Raw genomic sequence first — 16,957 nt, 5'->3', positions numbered from 1 at the left:
GAAGCAAAGTTAATCATCATCATCATCAATAAGTCTAAAGAGTCCATAATCTGTACTCCAGTTTTTACATGTCCGATGGAAGTGACTAGCCAGTTGTCTGTAGTATGGCATTGTTATAGCTCGCCTAGATTTAACAAAAATGTTCCACAGTTTCAATAAACTGCCCTAAACATGTCTGTGAAGATTCTCAGTCTGCCCAGTCGTAGTTATCCAAAGTAGGTTAAAATCAAGGGCAACTGGTCTTGGTTGAAGATACTCAAAGACATTTTGTCTCTCATCCAAGAGGCTTCTTCAGAACTGAAGAGAGCTCGAAGACGTTTCTCTTGGACGAAAGTCGACACATCTTTGAGCTTCTTCAACCAATTGTCCTTGATTTTAACCCACCTTGGATGCTCCAAACATGTTTGGTGTGATCACACTCTAAGTGTCCCCTCATGCCAACAGCAAGTGACACAAAAACTCCTGCCTCTGAAGCTAAAGACTGGTCATATCTCATGCACTACCTGTTTGTAGGTATCCATCCTTAAATCTGTGATTTGGTTATATGTATCACATTTGGGAACATTTTTTCAGTACATTTCTTACTTTCATAAACCTGAATAAATGCTCATTTGTAGATTTTAATACATAAAGATGGCACAGACAAATGACCTCTCACATATTGATTTCTGTTCACCCAGAGCCTTACTCACAGCATAATAGCAATCAACAGTGAGCACAGTAGCGTTGTTATTTGTTGTTTTTTATGTTTCCTATTTGTCCTCAGGTTTAGTTTTAATGGCTGAGCAAACCAAGGAGAGAAATACAACACGGTATTCTCCAACCATAAATTAGATTTGCACCTCCAGCAAACTCTCACTTTGTTACTTGGTAACTTGTCTCAGTTCTCATAAGTTTTCTAGTCTCCAGACGCCCCCCCTCCCCTCCCCAACTCTCATCCTCCTGGTCAGTGAAACCGGTCCCAGCTGCACTTAAACAGAAACCCAGAGCTGCGGACGTAGACACATTCACACACTCCCACTCCCTCACCGATTCCCTCTGAGGCACATAGGGTTAGAGTAATATCCAAAGTGCAGGTGGGACCTCGCTTTCGTAGTGAGGCTGAACAAAGCAGGGCAAGAGCATGAGCCAAGTAATGGAGTAATGATCACTGCAGAGATTGAACAATCAAAGTAGGGAGGCCGGTGGTGGGGGCACTCATGGACTTAGGGAACTTGCACACTAATTGTATCTTATGACTAATTGGTAAATTAGTGAAACCTATTTCAAGGCGCCAGGCTTAGCTTTGGGGGACACCCACAGCTCATTATAGACTCATATTCTGGGCAGAGGAGGAGAAAAATAAAGGAAATTATACAATTGCTCAGGTGAGAATGGCAATTAAGCAAGTGCTTAAGAAGAGGAGGAAATGAAGCCTCATACACGCATAATTTACTATACTCTCTTGTGTCTGGCTTTAAATCACCCTCAATCCAGGGCATGTATTTATGGAGAAGGAACGAGCACTGTATGTGTTTTTATTTGCGTACCTATTTTCATCAGTGTGTTTATGTTTGTGTGCATAAGTATGTTTTCCTATGGTTTGTGGACGTAAATATGTATAATTATACATAATAACTCAAATCGATGTGGTTGCCCTTCAAGTTTTAATCAATTACTTAAATGCAAATCAAGTCTTTAATGTCACTGCAAGGTCCATAAACAGTAAGTCTGCTCTCCCTGTGAAACCATAATAAACCTTCCCTGAACAGTATTTTTACACATTAATGTTAAGATTTTGAACAGTTTTGGGTTGATTCTGTGAAGAAGCATTCAGATGTAAGATGATGTCATCAAAAACCAATACGTCCTGTAGGATTTAAAGGAGCTATATATAGTTTTTCAATGAAATCATTAATTCATAAATCAAATTTTCACTGCCTTATTGTCAATGGGCTGTACCCTCACTTAGAAATCACACACATTACTTCACCAGCTTACGCGATTCATGTTACTATCCAGTGTAGCACCGGTATTATGTCAAAGTGTTGATTTAGCCTGCAAGAAAGGATGTAACATACAAAGCAAATGTGGAGCATTTTTGTGGAGTGTGTTTATTCTAGCTTTGATGTAAGGAAGGAGCAGCCGGCTAACGTTACTTTAACACAGATCTCCTGCTGTTTGCTTCACAACTTTCAATTTAGATTTACTAACGTTTTGCCAATACTCAGTTTCATAGCTTGCCCACTGTATCAGTCACTGTAACTTACGTGACCCACATAATATACAATAATGCGAAATAACTGCACAGTGGAAGAACCATTTACTAAAGTAACGTTACTTACTGCTGATAAAGTCTGGCAACAATCTCATTATAATATTCTGTCTAGCTCACAAACTGTTTCGTTATCATCCAGTCCATGTGGCTGTGCTCACATTGCTGAGCCTATGGTGAAAGATATACAAATTGTAATGTTAGTTACTGAAAAGCAGCAGATGATCTAATGCCGATGTATCATGTCGGCTAAATGCAGTAAATGTCACGTTATCATGTAACAAGCATGGATTAGTTCAGCGTCAAGCTGATAAAAATATTACTCTAACGTTGCAGTGGGAGTTTACTTGAATTTCCAGCATGTTAAGTGAAGCTGTCTCCCCGTCAGTCTATAGCTGCTCTCACACTGCCTTTTTTCCTTTGAATATTGTGCCAATATGTGGCTCACTGCGCTGTGTGAGCCGGTGCTGATCTACCTCTGAGCCAGGAATGTTGAAGTAACAGAGCCTGCCGGTGTTTCTGCATTTATTGCGGGATTTCTGTATGAAAGCGGCTGTGTTTCGGATAATGCACGCTTATGAGTTCAAGCAAGCACACGCGTACGAGCACACACCTGGTTGCAATCTTAAAACCGCACCGCTAGCAGCCACTGAAAACTACATATTGCCTCTTTAAGAACAGAAATACACTGCCATATCATTCACTGGAAGATATGACTGTATTTTTTTATTCAGGCCAGTTAGCTTAACAGAAAAAAAGTCCATGAAGATTGGTTGCTGTAGAGATGAGAACACAGGTTTAACTGGTTTCCCAGTTTTGAGTGGTAAACGTTCGTTCACTTAAATATTGATTTATCTGTCGAAGATCACACAAATTACGTTGCAAAATTAGTTTAAGGGGAGATTTTCACAGCTCCAGAATGTACCACTCATGAGAAAACTGTGAGCCAAGTAATATCTAAAAATACATACAGTACAGAAGTATGAGGTTCTAGCACTTAAGCTACTGGGAAGTGAAAGTTAAAATGGTTAGGAACCAGATGGAGCAATCATGGGGAGAGATACTGTGCTGTATGTGTGTAATGGAATAATCTGTATGTTTTCGGTGTCTTCAATCTAAAGGTGTACTCTGTGATTGTGTGAGTGTGTCTTAAAAAGCTGTAGAGGTGAGACAAAGAGTTGTTCTGGATTAGTACTTAACCTTCAGTCCTGCTCATCTTATCACTTCTCCTAGTGTGTTCCCCTTAGCACACTATCACTGTATGTTGAGTATTTCTTCACTTGGCCCTGTCTCCTCCAATGCTTTTGTTGCATCTCTTCATCACCATTTGGAGGACATTTGGGATATTTCCATAAGGACACCATCGATCCCTCTAACCCACCCCCCACCCACCCTCCCCAACCAATTTGCCAGCAGTAAAACTAATATTGTCTTTAATCAGATGCAATTAGGCCTGCAAGTTAAGATCTCCTCCCAATTAAAACTCATTAAGCCCATAATGTCATTAGGGGAGTCTTGAGTAACCACTGCTTGCATCAGCGGCCAAGTCGTCACAAACAACAGTGCAAGTCAGTAGCTGTGGCCCACGTGAACTGTTTCTTACAGGGTAGCAAAGAGGAGAGGGGGTTCAGGTTTAAATCATTTTTCATCCTGTTCAGTTAGTTAGTGAAGAAATCTACAGAAAACCAAAAGTTCAACCCTACATCTGTGAGAATATCTTAAAGGGATAGTAAGTGATTTTAATCCAATACACTTTTTGTTAAATTCAGCAAACATTTCCTCACAGTTCTCTAGCTCTCCGTTTTGTGTGTACTCTGTACTCTTTTCCTACACAGCCTTGTGTCTGTAAATGGAACATAAAGAAAGTAGTGCGGTACCGTCCCCACAACATTGTTCCAACCAATCAGGTGGCCTTCGTGCTTGCACGCAGGACTACTGGAGTTGTGGCTCTGTAAAGAAGGAGAGATTGCTTTGAAACAGCCAAAATGGAAAAGGTCTGAAGGGCATAAAGAGAGAAAGAAGTTAGATGTTGGGTTGATTCATAATACGAAATGTTATAGTAGCCTAAAATTACCAGAACCGAGATGTTACGTTCCTTTTTTGTTTTGCATCTTATGCAAACACATCATCCTCTTGTCAGTCACTTAACTTTTGTAAAAACTATTCCAAATATCTCTCTCTAGATTTTTACTCCATTGTCTTTTGAATGCAGTGTGTGTGCTTGCATGTCATTCATTTGATGATGTTAGTTTACTGTTCGCTACTGTTGAAGTTAGTAGTGGTAATCCTACCAACACATAAACTAGACTTTGGCTTAGACTACATCCACACTACTACATTTTTGAAACACGAAAATACACGAAAACAATCTTCGTCCACACAAGCATTTATGCTGAAGAACGGATTCTATATTAAAACGACTGAAAATGCATATCTAGTGGCCATTCACGTACATTGGGCATGCACGTGCCGGTGTAAAAAGGAAGTAGAATGTCTACTCCGCAGTTGCAGGATATTCGGTGAAAGAATAAAATAATACTACATACCAACGAAGAATAGCAATAGTGAATAACCACACCAGAGATTAGTTTGCGAGGACTGACGACGAGGTGGAACTGTTACTGAAAGTAATACAGTACAGAGCGACTGGCGGTGGAGAACAGACTGGGGGTCATCGCAAAGCAAATAAGGCAACATGCACAGTCCCAATGTTATGTTATGTTATGTTATTTGCATAGAACAAAACATTTTAATATAAATACCAAAACAAAAACACTGTCAGTAGCTTTGTGTTTTTGCTTTGCATGACTTATAAGACCCAATCAGGAAGCCAAATGTGGGTGTCCGTGTCATTGTTTCGAAAGTCCTCCGTTTGCCCCTGTTCGCATTAAAATGCTACCCCGGAGTTTTAAAACGAAAACGGGGTTGACAGCGTTTTCAAACTTCTCTGTTTTAGGTCTTCGGATTTGCCGTTTTAGTCTGGACGGGAGGTGCAAACATACCAAAAGGTCTATGTTTTAAAATGAAAATGTAGTAGTGTGGATGTAGTGTTAGAAAATTATTTTGCTTCAGTACATATTTAAATATTGACAGGCTTGTTGTCATACTTTCTACAGTACTGCAAAAAACATGCCACCTTATTGAGGCTATTATGCACTCGGCCAACAGACTTCTGCAGCAGAATTCTGCCATATTTCTGCAGGGATACTAGTACTGGTCGCCTTGGCAATGCGTGTCCATGAATTTGGCGGGCGGAGCTTTGGAGGGAGCAGCGAAGAGAGTTGTGTATTTGTTTGTCAGAATCGCTTACTATCCCTTGAAGCTGGCTAGTCGCAGTATTTGATGTAAAGTAAGGAAGCAGAACAGAATAAGCAAAAGGTCTTTGGAATTGGAGCTTTCTAAAATCTCATGAACATACTTCAAATCATTGAGCTACTTTTATAAACTGTTGTCATTTGAAATGTTACCTGAAACAAAATTCAGTGATTATTAGTGTTTCAACAGTGATGATTCAGTGTCCAGTAAAAAAGTTTTAGATATGTATTACCATTATTTTAGTCTTGAAGTTTATACTGCTTTAAGTTACATTACTGATACATGTGATATATAGATACAGTCAAGCTGGGTGCACTTTCCAAAGTTGAATTAACCTAGGGTGAAACTAAATAAAGATATAAAAAAGAAATGTCCATATTAAATAATACAATTGACATTTTGAATAGAGTCATTTACAGCATTGTTGTTAATGAGAGCACAGTGTTGCTAACTAGTAATTATGACTATTATGGGGAACTGCCATGGCAGTTAATTACCACAAAATTTAGCACTACAGTGGTTAAACAGTGACCATCACTGTGTTGTTTGGAAACCTGACCCATATTCACAGTAACTATGTTATTTGTATTTGTCTCTACTGTATAAATTTGCTCAAAGAACAAGTAATCAATAATACGGACTATAGACTATGGCACTTCTGGAACATGACTACAAACAAAAGCAGTAGCAAGGTCAAATTTTACATTTTCATTACTGACTGCAAAATAAACAAATAAATTGATTACTGTGTACAAAACCTAATAAAAAATTAAATAAATAAAGATACACAACAAAATGAAAATATATGAAGTAGCTGATTTTCTATTTTGCCTTAACTACCCTACATTAAGCTACTAGAAAATGTTGAATGAACCCAGACAGCAAAACTGCTGAAGGTATATTGAATTTGTGGGTCTCTCTGTCGTTCTCAAAAAGAGTTCATCATTGATTCCTGTGCTCACTGCTGAAGTCTTTTTCTAAATCCTTGAGACAGCACTACCTTGAAGTTAATGTGCTAAAGGCACACAGACATGGTGCTCTCGGTAGATAGAAATTCACACTACTACTACACTCCCTCTGAAAGCTCTTACAATACACAATTTTCCTTGGGCATGTACCTAAGTAAATCTTAAAGCACATCATTATGTAAATCTGCAAACTTTAAACTACCCTAGCAGGAATCCTTTTTAAATGTACAGTATGTTGATGATAGCAAGAGTGGCTGCATGGTGAGGACATTTATCAATATAAGTTCAGTTCAGTTCTGTGGGTAAGGCCTCTAAAATGTCTGTGTGACACCAATCAGCAGTAATTACCATAGAGGCTTGAGTTTTCATCCCGCCTCTAATTGGCCTTTGCTGTCAATCAACAAGTGATTTCTGTTCACAATTGAACTAAGGGGAATGATAGAAGCAGCGATGGCGGGATAATTGAAAATAATTGAGCAAATTGCGGATTTGAGAAGTTGGCTTCATCAGCACTGCGGGGGCTGAATATGAGCATGTGGAGAGAAGGGAGGTGAACAGAGGAAAAGCCAGATCTTAATGATAATGAACAAAACACTCGCCTCCATTTTGCCTCCACCCCCGAGGATAGATCTGCTTATCTGAATAATCAGCCTGTACATGTCTCAATGTCACATGCATGGGAGAAGATGAGCACCTTTGATCTCTGTATCCTGAGCTTCAGCAGCTATTCACTAGCCTGAGGGCTTACATCCTGGCCCGGGTCTGAAAAGCCTCTCAAGCACAGAGGAAGTGTACCTCTGTGGTGCAACTGTGTTGGAGTCTCTGCATATAATTAAATGTGTGAATTCGGCACTGGGCATGTGTGAGCCTGAGAATGACACAGTGAGTGTGTGCGTCCATATGTGGAATATTTGTACATTACAATTGGATTTATCTGCTCTGAAAGTGTCAAATATCAAGTCACATTTGTAAAAGCTATATCATAGCGAATGTTTGCGCTTTTTATACAAATTTTATTTGGGCTTCACACTGTGTATGTGTGTCGTGGCATAAATCAACCTCAGTCTACTAGATTTTCTTTCGTGGGTGGATTTGTGTATCCGATAGAGTAGCAATACTGACAAGCTATTGGGACTAAAGGTGGTCCCTCAGTTTCAGTTGTTTGTCATATCTTCCTTTTCTTCCTTTTACTCTCCCCATCCTTAAGAGCTGCTTACCTTCCACAGTTTCGGAAAAAAAACCCATCTCGCCTGCAATTTACATTTCCATATGCTGCCAGTGGCGCCAGGGAGAGTGGATAATTGGGTTGAAAGTGGTGACGATGAGAGCAGCATAGAAAGGGATACAGAGAAGGCCAACTGAAAAAAAACAAGCCATTACAGGATGGTTTTCTTTTTTTCTCCTTCACTCGTCATTTTGCCATGCTGCTCTTAACCACTTGTGTAGCTGAAAAGATTTACCTTGGCCTCCTAGTCTCTCTCACTCCCGCAGAATCACTCTGTACTTGCCTCCCCCAGAGCCCCGCTGCCGCCCTGCTTCTGCCTCATCCATATTCATCCCGCGACTCTCTCTCTCTTGCTGTCTGTCTCCCTCGCTCTCTCTCACTGTGTCACCCACAGCATGGCGTTAATACACCAATTAGTACTAAGAGCAGATAATGGACTATGTCATATTGCAAAATGGAAAGAGAGACACAGAGACACAGCAAGTGAAAAAGAGAGAGATTGAGAGGGTGAGTGAGAAAGGGAGAGCGAGGGAGAGAGAGAGACAAAGAGAGAGAGAGGGGGGGTGGAGGTGTCTTTATGGATGTGGTCTCTGAAAATGTTGAAATGCAGCATTTGCTGTGAACATCCATCCAATGGAAAGAGCATGATAGGAAGAGCGCTCCGGCGGTCACAGGGCTGCTATATAAAAGCTGAGGTGTTACACCAACGCTTTGCTGGCTTCAAATACTGATGTCTGTTTGCCTTTGTTGGACTTTTAAACCCTTTTCATTGGTTTCTTCCCCTTTTACTACTAGAAATGCCACATAGTTTCCTTTCCTACCACTCTGTTCACATCCACACCTACAGGCCTTCTACTCCACCACCTCCAGTGTATATACAGGGCATGCATGAAAGACTGCAAAGACTTCCTCCAGTGGTTCTGTAGTAGTATGTTTTTAGGCTATTGATTATAAATATATATAAATATATAAATAATGCCAATCTGTCAACATAGAAACATGATAATAATAAATGCAGGTATTTAGTCAATTATGTGCCACCAACATAATACAATGTGCATAATAGTGATTTGTATGAAACAGATGCATTTTGAAGTAATGCCTTGCAGCTTTTAATATGTATAATATATAATATGTATTAATATATAATATTAGTCCTGAATTAATTATAACTAATAATTGTGTTGCAACCAAAAAATACTTTAACAAACTATTTCTCATACAGCAAATTGGAAAATATTTACTTTCTAAGTCTTATAACAAGAACATTTTGATTTTGTGCTTTGTGGTAAAGGAGATAATTTGTCAATCACTGCAAAACAAGAAGCTGTATAACTGTGAAAGTAGGAGCTATTTGCAAATAGGGCAAGGTGTTATGTAAATAATGGTTCTGCATAAACATGAGCTCTGACTAGGAAAAACTGGCATTAATCAAACATGAGCTAGAACAAATTAAAATATGCCAGCTGTATGAGTCCATTTTCTCCTCCTTTTTAGAAGAAAACAAGAAATATTCAGGCAAACACGACCACTGATGCTTTGTTGATAAAGTCTGTCTTATCATGCAAGACATCGCTGTATTGAGAATATAAATGCAACATGGGACACAAGTGAACAAAAAGAATTGTTATTAACAATGACATTGTGAAATTTTCACAGTCATGGTCGAGCCTGAATGAATTTATTCAGTGCTAGAACAGCCCCACACACCAGTACAAAACCACTACAAAGCTACGTAGTGGCAGGCTCTTATCTTGGATTTCCTTTCATTTTTTCCCATCCCCGGTGTATTTTAACCACTGCATTTATCAACACTTATCTGAATCATTTTATATGGGTGAAAGCAGGAAAGTAATTATGATTTGGTGATGTCTATTTTGAATATAGCTGAACTTTTGATCAGTATCCAGTCCAAAAAAATCAGTTTCCTGTGTGTTTCTGAGCTGCAGCTATTTATTTGAGAGCCTCCTCAGACAACACAAATATACTGAGTACTAAAATAAAGTGTCATCCTTAACAACTTTGAATGAACATTATACTGTACTATACATATTTTGAGCTCCCTGCAAAATGACAATCATTCATGACTGAATCCAGATGATAATGATATCTGAGCACAGTGAAGTTTGTAAAAGGTTTAAGTTGTGTGTAGAAGCACACGAACAGTCCATACTGTATATGTGATAAGCTGTGTTTGTAGTGTAGTTTTAAGACCACTGCACAAAACACAAATGTGTAGCCAGCATTACCAGAGAATGTAATGATATCCAGCTCTGATTAAGTATTGAGCATCTACAAATCTTTCTATATCTTTCTATATATAAATGTTTCTCTTTTAGACTATTTGACTTAAGATGACATTATTCGTGAGTAAAGTGATCAAGCAGTGGGGGCTGCAGTATTTGTAACAAGGATCCACTGCTTGTGTTTAGTAGGCCAATCAGCACTTAATCATGTGCAGTCACTATTGTTGTTGCTAAGAGACCGGCGTGTGATGAACAACTGCTGAGCCTATGCAAAGCATGACTTTGCATAAGTCTGTCTACATTGGGTTCTTAGTGGGCCATTCACTTCTGTAGGTGATGCGTTTTACCTACAGTCTCTTCTGAATGCACAGAGCACTGTGACTTTGCATGAATAACATCTGATCTAGAAAAAAAATTCTAATACAGTGTGTGACTGCCATGAAGCACAAACTACATTATGCTGGCTGTTTATTGGCGCAATGAGTCAGGCGGCCCATGAAGGTCAATTGACTGGATTTGAGAGCAGTATAACAGAGTAGGTACTGTGTGACAGAAAGCTAAGTGGCAAAGGCGTGTAGAGCCCATTCAATAGAGCCCAATATTAGCTATCGTAATAGAAACTGACAAAGGCATTTTCAGAGGGGAGTGAGAAATTGCAACATGCACTGTGAACTGGTGCAATTGTTGCATGTGATATGTAAGTTAAATAATTTCATCTGGCAGTAGAGCCTACCCTGTGCTCACTGGAGACCAAAGACTGCCTGGGATTAATCCTGAATTATTAGCCCTCTTTGCAAGAATGATCTAAAAACCATAATTAAACAAAACAACATTATATCATCTGTATTCAGATATATTTGGTGTAGGTGTTCAAAATTCAATATATATTTAGGGGGTTAAACAGATAAAGTATTAGTTTCTACTAAAAACATGTATCAAGATGCACAAAAAACTATTAAAGTGAGACTTTGTAACTTTTGCTGAACAATAGACAATGTCAACAAGTCACAACTGTAGGATAAAAGCACATTAAATGTCCCTTCAGTTTCCAGTATGCTCATGTTTCAATAAGGAGACATCATTATTAGGCTCCTTGACCAGTCTATGGCCCTGACTGAAAGTGAGTAGAACCATATGGGTGCAGTAAACATCTCCCTCAGTGCGAGTTCCCTATTGAAACTGAAGGGAATTTTTCTTTCTTTCTTGGTTTTTTCTGCAAAGTAACCTCAATTTTGGGGGCCTAAACATACTCTAAAATTCACCAAACTTTGCACATTATTCAGGCGGGGCGAAAAAATTTGTATTTTCTGGGTTTTGCGCATTGGGTGTAGCAAAATGGCTTGCCAGCGCCCACTATAGAGCAGCCTGCAGACAAAGTTTGAGCTACGTGTACAAAATTTCTGTGGTACGTGTATCATGTCTAGATGTACAAAAAAGCTTCCTGAAGCGATGCCCGACAACCTACGAACTCCTACTAGGGAATTTGTGGCGGTGGCGTGACGCCGAAGTTCCACGCTTCGCCATGACACAGGAAGTTGTTTTAACTTGACTGTACATGTTCAGAATCTGTACCAAATTTTCCACGTTTAATAAGAGTCCTGCCCTGAACACATGTGCATGCCAATATTCACTCATAGTCATAGTGCCACCTGCTGGCAACAGGAAGTGACCTTTAACAAAGCAGCCCCCGTGGCACGTTTTACCTACATGTATGAAATTTCAGTGGCAAATAGATGTACCAAAAAGCCGCTTGGAGCGATGCCTTAAACCCAACAGGAACTCGGGCATTTTGAATTTTATGGTCATTTTGGGATGATTTACACACTCCTTCCTTTAACAAACTCCTTCTAGGGATTTAGTCCGACCGACTTCAGATTAAAAGTTGTACAAACAGTGAGTTTTCGTGAAACGGGACGAGTTGTGTCCAAAATTGATGATTCGCCATGAAAGAGGAAGTTGTTGTAACTTCAGTCTACATGCTCACATCTGCACCAAACTTTACGTGCTTGATAACAGTCACGCCTCAAACATATCTACATGCCAATATTCAGTTATAGTCTTAGCGCCAAGTGCTATGTAGTGCCACACAGCGGACACAGGATGTGATAATTAACACCTTTGTGCAGCGTACGAAGTGCTTTCACAGCTTTTTTTATGACTGTAGTGTAACAGTATCACAAGAGAATAGTCTTAAAGTCAGTGGACTGACACACTAATGTCAATTACACACCAGTATCTACGTAAAGTTAACTAACTTTAGCTGACATTAGCCATCATTAGCTACTGGTCTTACCAGACCAAGTAAGACTACAGTAGTAAAATCTGTCAGCGTATTGAATTGAGGATGGCTTTATGTTATTGCTAGTTAATTCAACTCCTGGATGTGAATATGTTTGAAAACTGCTGCACGTATGCACTCAATATACTGAACCTACTCATTTAATGTATGTTGTGAAATAAAATGTTTACCATAACTGTATATTGCTTCCCTTTGATGCTGCACTTTCATTTGTCCTGTGGTACAATATATAACATGAGGGATGCTGTGGGCATGCAGTATGTAGCCTGTATGCACATTATAATATTGTATAGTATGTGGCATTCTAATGTATGATACTATATATATAAACCTTTTAAATGTGTCGGATAGGTATACTATAGCACCTGCACTGCCACTGTATCTAAACATAAAATATGACTAAAGTGGCTTCTGGCCAGCTTTCTATTTATACCTCCAGGAGAAAACTGAATGTGAGAAACCTGACTACACGCTGGTAGCTCTGCAGGCTGAGGAGTAACATGTACTTCCAATGTTAAGAGTTTCAACGCAGTTTGGAACTGTTGTTGTGTGTCATCCCCTGACTCACTCTCTGTGCTGTACAGTTGCTAAATAATGTTCCAGTGCAGGCTTTTGACTTGTTTTTAGCTTTGTATTCCTCAGATTATTTCCTCTTTTTGCTCTCACCTGTGAATATCCTGAAGAGCCCCTGAACTGCCAGTTTATGACACTACATCAGCCCAGTGCAGCACTCCATCTGGGTTCTTCTGCAACTTGTCTGTCAGTGGAAGTACCAGAAAAATAATCTTTAGAAAAATCCATTTGTGACTGTGCATAGGGGTAACAAACTACAGTCTTTATAAGGATTTGTCCCTTCTGAGAATCAGTGCTATGACATTAATCAGACATGTTGTCTTTAGTGCTGTTGAACTAATCAAAAAATATAAAAAGCCCATTGAGATGAATTTAAATTGAGGAGTTCTTGTAGGTGTAAGGGTGCATCTACACAATTCCCACACAATGTTAGCAGGGCTTTGTTTATTCATTCAATATGAAAATTGTTGGATCTTTTTAAATAAATCTTTATCTTTCACTAAAACTATTATACCTGAAATACATGGTCTAGCATTGAGGCCTAAACTGTTTCTTCACATCAAACTGAAAGAGTTTGAGCTCTTACACAACAAGATTCAGTCACATGCTGATTGCATGCTGTCACTGTGGGAAAACAACTTAATTTCTTATGAAAGGTCTACTAATTTTTTCAGTGAAACGCCCCTTTAAAGGTAATGCAAATTTATAGCACCATTTGAGAGGAGTTGTTTGAATTTATACAGAATTAATAAGTAACATATTATTATTATTCACAGAGAGTGAAGAGATAACAGTGGATAACCTTTGAATCAAGTATTCAGTTTCAGTTAAGTCAAACTATATCTGATTCCAACCACAGATGACCATTTCAAGGACATCTGGTTCCTGAACCCAACTGTTGGAAACCACGTGAGTTAGGTAGCTAAAAAAAAAAGAAACAAAAAAAAACAAGTGCTGGTGCTACACAGAGGAAGCAATTTAACTAGTGGGCGGGCAGAAGTGGCACATTTTTCCTGCATTAAGTCAGAGTTGGTTATTAAAACTGTCTTGATACTGTCTTTAGGCTACCAAACTGTACAGGCAATGATAAATGCGCTCGGTTGTAATGGGCCTGATGCAGAGCTGCAGTGGTCGAAAATACCGTGTGAATGGTCCTGATGAGAGTGTGCGCTGCCTGCCGACGAAGAGGGATACTATAGACGAGTGATCCCGTCGGTGCGTCAGGACGCAGAAGATAACCGCAGATGGCCTGTGTAATAATAATTCCAAAGGGTGATTTCGCACCGACATTATTTTTTGCGACTACATGAAGGTGACGAGTCTACAGTTTGAAAATAGAAGCTTTCTGTGAACAGATACACATCAGACATCCAAGGGTCTGATTTGTCTTAAGCGGACGTTCTGCGACTGTGGCACATTTGCTCACATGCTCGCCATCTAGGCAGCGACGGACGGACAGCACGATTACAACTTCAATTCTGTTAATATTCCACTTCAGTTTCACACTACCGTCACCGCTCAACGTTGTAGTAACTTGCACGTTATTAGTGTTTTTAAGCAGGAAAATGGTGTCGTCACCGTTATTTATTTTGATGCCCACACGGGCGCATTTTCGTGAGAATCTGCTCTGTCCGTGAGGATCCCCCCCCCTCCCCACTGCTTTTATCATATTTATAGTCGAGTGGATTTTTTCCCTCTCCAGTTTTTCGTCGGTTTGTCTTTAAGATATTAATTTTTAATTCTTATGCATCCGCACGAAGACGGGACCAGAGAGGACAAAACGAGTGATAACCAGAGGGGGAGAGAAGGAGAAGGAGGCAAGTAAGGAGGGAAGCGAGAATGAATGAAACACTGAGCAATTAAGGAAAAGGAGATTGGAGGAATCAAGGTAAGAACGAAACAAATTTTCCATGTTATATGTTCTTAATACATGTGATACCAAGTGCGACAATAATAGCATGTGATGTGCACCATCCATGCTTCCAGTTTCCGGCTGCGTGAGGTGTTCAGGCGTGTAAGCCGATTTATTTATTGATATTTTATGCTTTGACAGATTGGAATTTGTGTTTATGGTGAGTCAACAGCAGTCGCTTTATATTTATAAAGCGTGCATAATGCACTTAGTCGGATTTGAGTGTAGGGCTCCCGTTTGTGGGCCTATGCATTACACCGTGGCCTGCACACTAATAGATTTTGTCAATTTTAATTAATACATACAGCCTGGGACCAGGGAAAATGACTCTTTGCTTGTCCTAGAAAAGTGAAGTGGCGGAAGAAATTTACTGTTCGGCAGAAGCAGGTGACTCTGGGAAAACCGAGGCAGATTATGAGGCTGTCAAATAACCAACAGTTTAATAAGTGATGAACTAATTCTTCCCTGGACGAATTGTTTGGTTTCATCCTTACCAGAAAAAGTAGGTGAGGAAAAGGACTGTCCTAGGATGTTGGCTACATATGTAATATCTCTTTTTTTATCTGAGCACAAGTTCCATCGAAGAGAGAAAGGCATTAAGTATGTCATTGACAAATAGAGGAATAAATGCATCTGAGGGAGTGTACAGCCTCAAAGTGAACTACTCTACCCAATCCCCAATGTCCCGACTACATCATTAATCCTGTACCTTGCCAAATCATTACCTATTGGCCAGCTGCTATCAGAGGGGTCTGGGGAGCCCTAGGAGTCCTTGAGGAATGTTCTAGGGTATCCCCAGTACAATGACATGTGGTTTAATTTCTCTCAAATTTAACTATAGGAATGGCCATTATTTCATATCTTAAATAACAAATGTATCATCTCACTGCTGCATAAAAAAACTCCTCCCATATATTCAAATTTGATCAAATGTGACCCCCTAATGTTGACGGGTTCATATAATGAAAACTGAGGCGCCCTCATATTGTTACTATGCTGAACTAATTCCCAATTTAATAATAAAACATCTAATAAAAAGACATCAAGCGCCTACAATGTGTTATGATGGAAGAAATTAAACCTTTTGTCTTTGTGTGTTATTATGGTAACGTTGTACCTGAGGAGGCAGACAAGAAAGACCCTGAAAACAGTTATTTTCTGCTGGTAAGCTTTTTCCTCATTTCACCGGTGCATTGTGTTTGTCCTGCCAATTCTTGGGGAAAAATTGGCATGTCTACTATTCTGAAGGGGCTGAATGAAATTCAAATTCTTCAGGTGGTAAAACAGCAATATTGCAACTGTCTGATTGTGTTATCTGGGCATTCAAGAAGCCAGACTTGGAATTGGTTTACTGCCAAACACTCTCACCGGGAAGACAGAAGGATTTATTTCCCCCTTGTCTGTGTGTCACATCACCATCAGAAAAATTATTCTTGGCTTTCAATGGGTGAATAATAGTCATACATTAGCATGGCATTAATGATCATCAGACTTTTAATAAGTCACTAATCATAATTAGATTTATTTCAGTGTGAGTTCAGCATTTTGGGAGGCTCTGCAATACTCAGAATTTAGGATTCGACAACCATATTATTCTGTTGAAGGTACCAGTTGTGAAGGAAATACTGTATACAGAACCTGTGTGACGGTCTTTGCACAGAATAATTTTGTTTTATCAAATGCATTTAGTTTAAAAAAAAAATGTGTTTGGTGAACATGACAAATGCACAGACTTGTGCATTCATATACAGTACAGAGTGTATATGCACAAACACACACACACACACACATACACACTTTCTGTGAGTAAGAAAACAGTGCTCTGTCCCCAGTGTGAGTACTCTTGTTACCTTTGCATTTGTGTTACTCTCTCCTTTTTGCAATATGTATGTAAACCCTGTAGCTCTTTGACAAGGCTGACTAAATGAATATGTTAATAGAAAATAAGCATAAAGATACAGCAATGAAAATGACCTATGATGTTTCACACCCTCAGGACAGCTAAATGTATTGCATCTATGCTGGTTCAAAGAATAATGTGAATAATGTATGAATAATTCGCTGTATTTTAAAAGATGTTGAAAGCATTTGGTATTGTGATAACATTTCACAAATTACGGGAAGGGGCCAAATGCTACATGTCAATAAAGGATTGGTGATTTTAA

General features: G+C 39.3%; 1 protein-coding gene and 1 long non-coding RNA gene across 3 annotated transcripts in view; one reads left to right on the top strand and one right to left on the bottom strand.

Moving 5' to 3' along the window:
* The window catches only part of LOC119896536, a 33,802-nt gene that overhangs the window by 15,090 nt on the left and 1,755 nt on the right, over positions 1–16,957 (bottom strand). Inside the window, exon 2 of the long non-coding RNA XR_005443237.1 lies at positions 12,974–13,064. This is a non-coding gene — a long non-coding RNA (uncharacterized LOC119896536). The remainder of the gene's footprint in view (positions 1–12,973; positions 13,065–16,957) is intronic.
* adgrl1a (adhesion G protein-coupled receptor L1a) overlaps positions 13,906–16,957 on the top strand; it is a 97,533-nt gene continuing 94,481 nt past the window's right edge. Inside the window, exon 1 of one of the 2 annotated variants that reach the window (XM_038709925.1) lies at positions 13,906–14,768. The gene's annotated coding sequence lies outside the window, so the exon portion shown is untranslated. The remainder of the gene's footprint in view (positions 14,769–16,957) is intronic. The other variant, XM_038709924.1, reaches the window with a different exon arrangement.

This window comes from Micropterus salmoides, unplaced genomic scaffold (genome assembly GCF_014851395.1).
Source record: "Micropterus salmoides isolate LMB-PRFRI ecotype aquatic unplaced genomic scaffold, ASM1485139v1 Ms_hic_scaffold_10, whole genome shotgun sequence".
In the NCBI taxonomy this organism is placed as follows: Eukaryota; Metazoa; Chordata; class Actinopteri; order Centrarchiformes; family Centrarchidae; genus Micropterus; species Micropterus salmoides.
The sequence above is the reverse complement of the archived record's forward strand: the minus strand, read 5'-3'. Positions and strand labels throughout refer to the sequence as shown.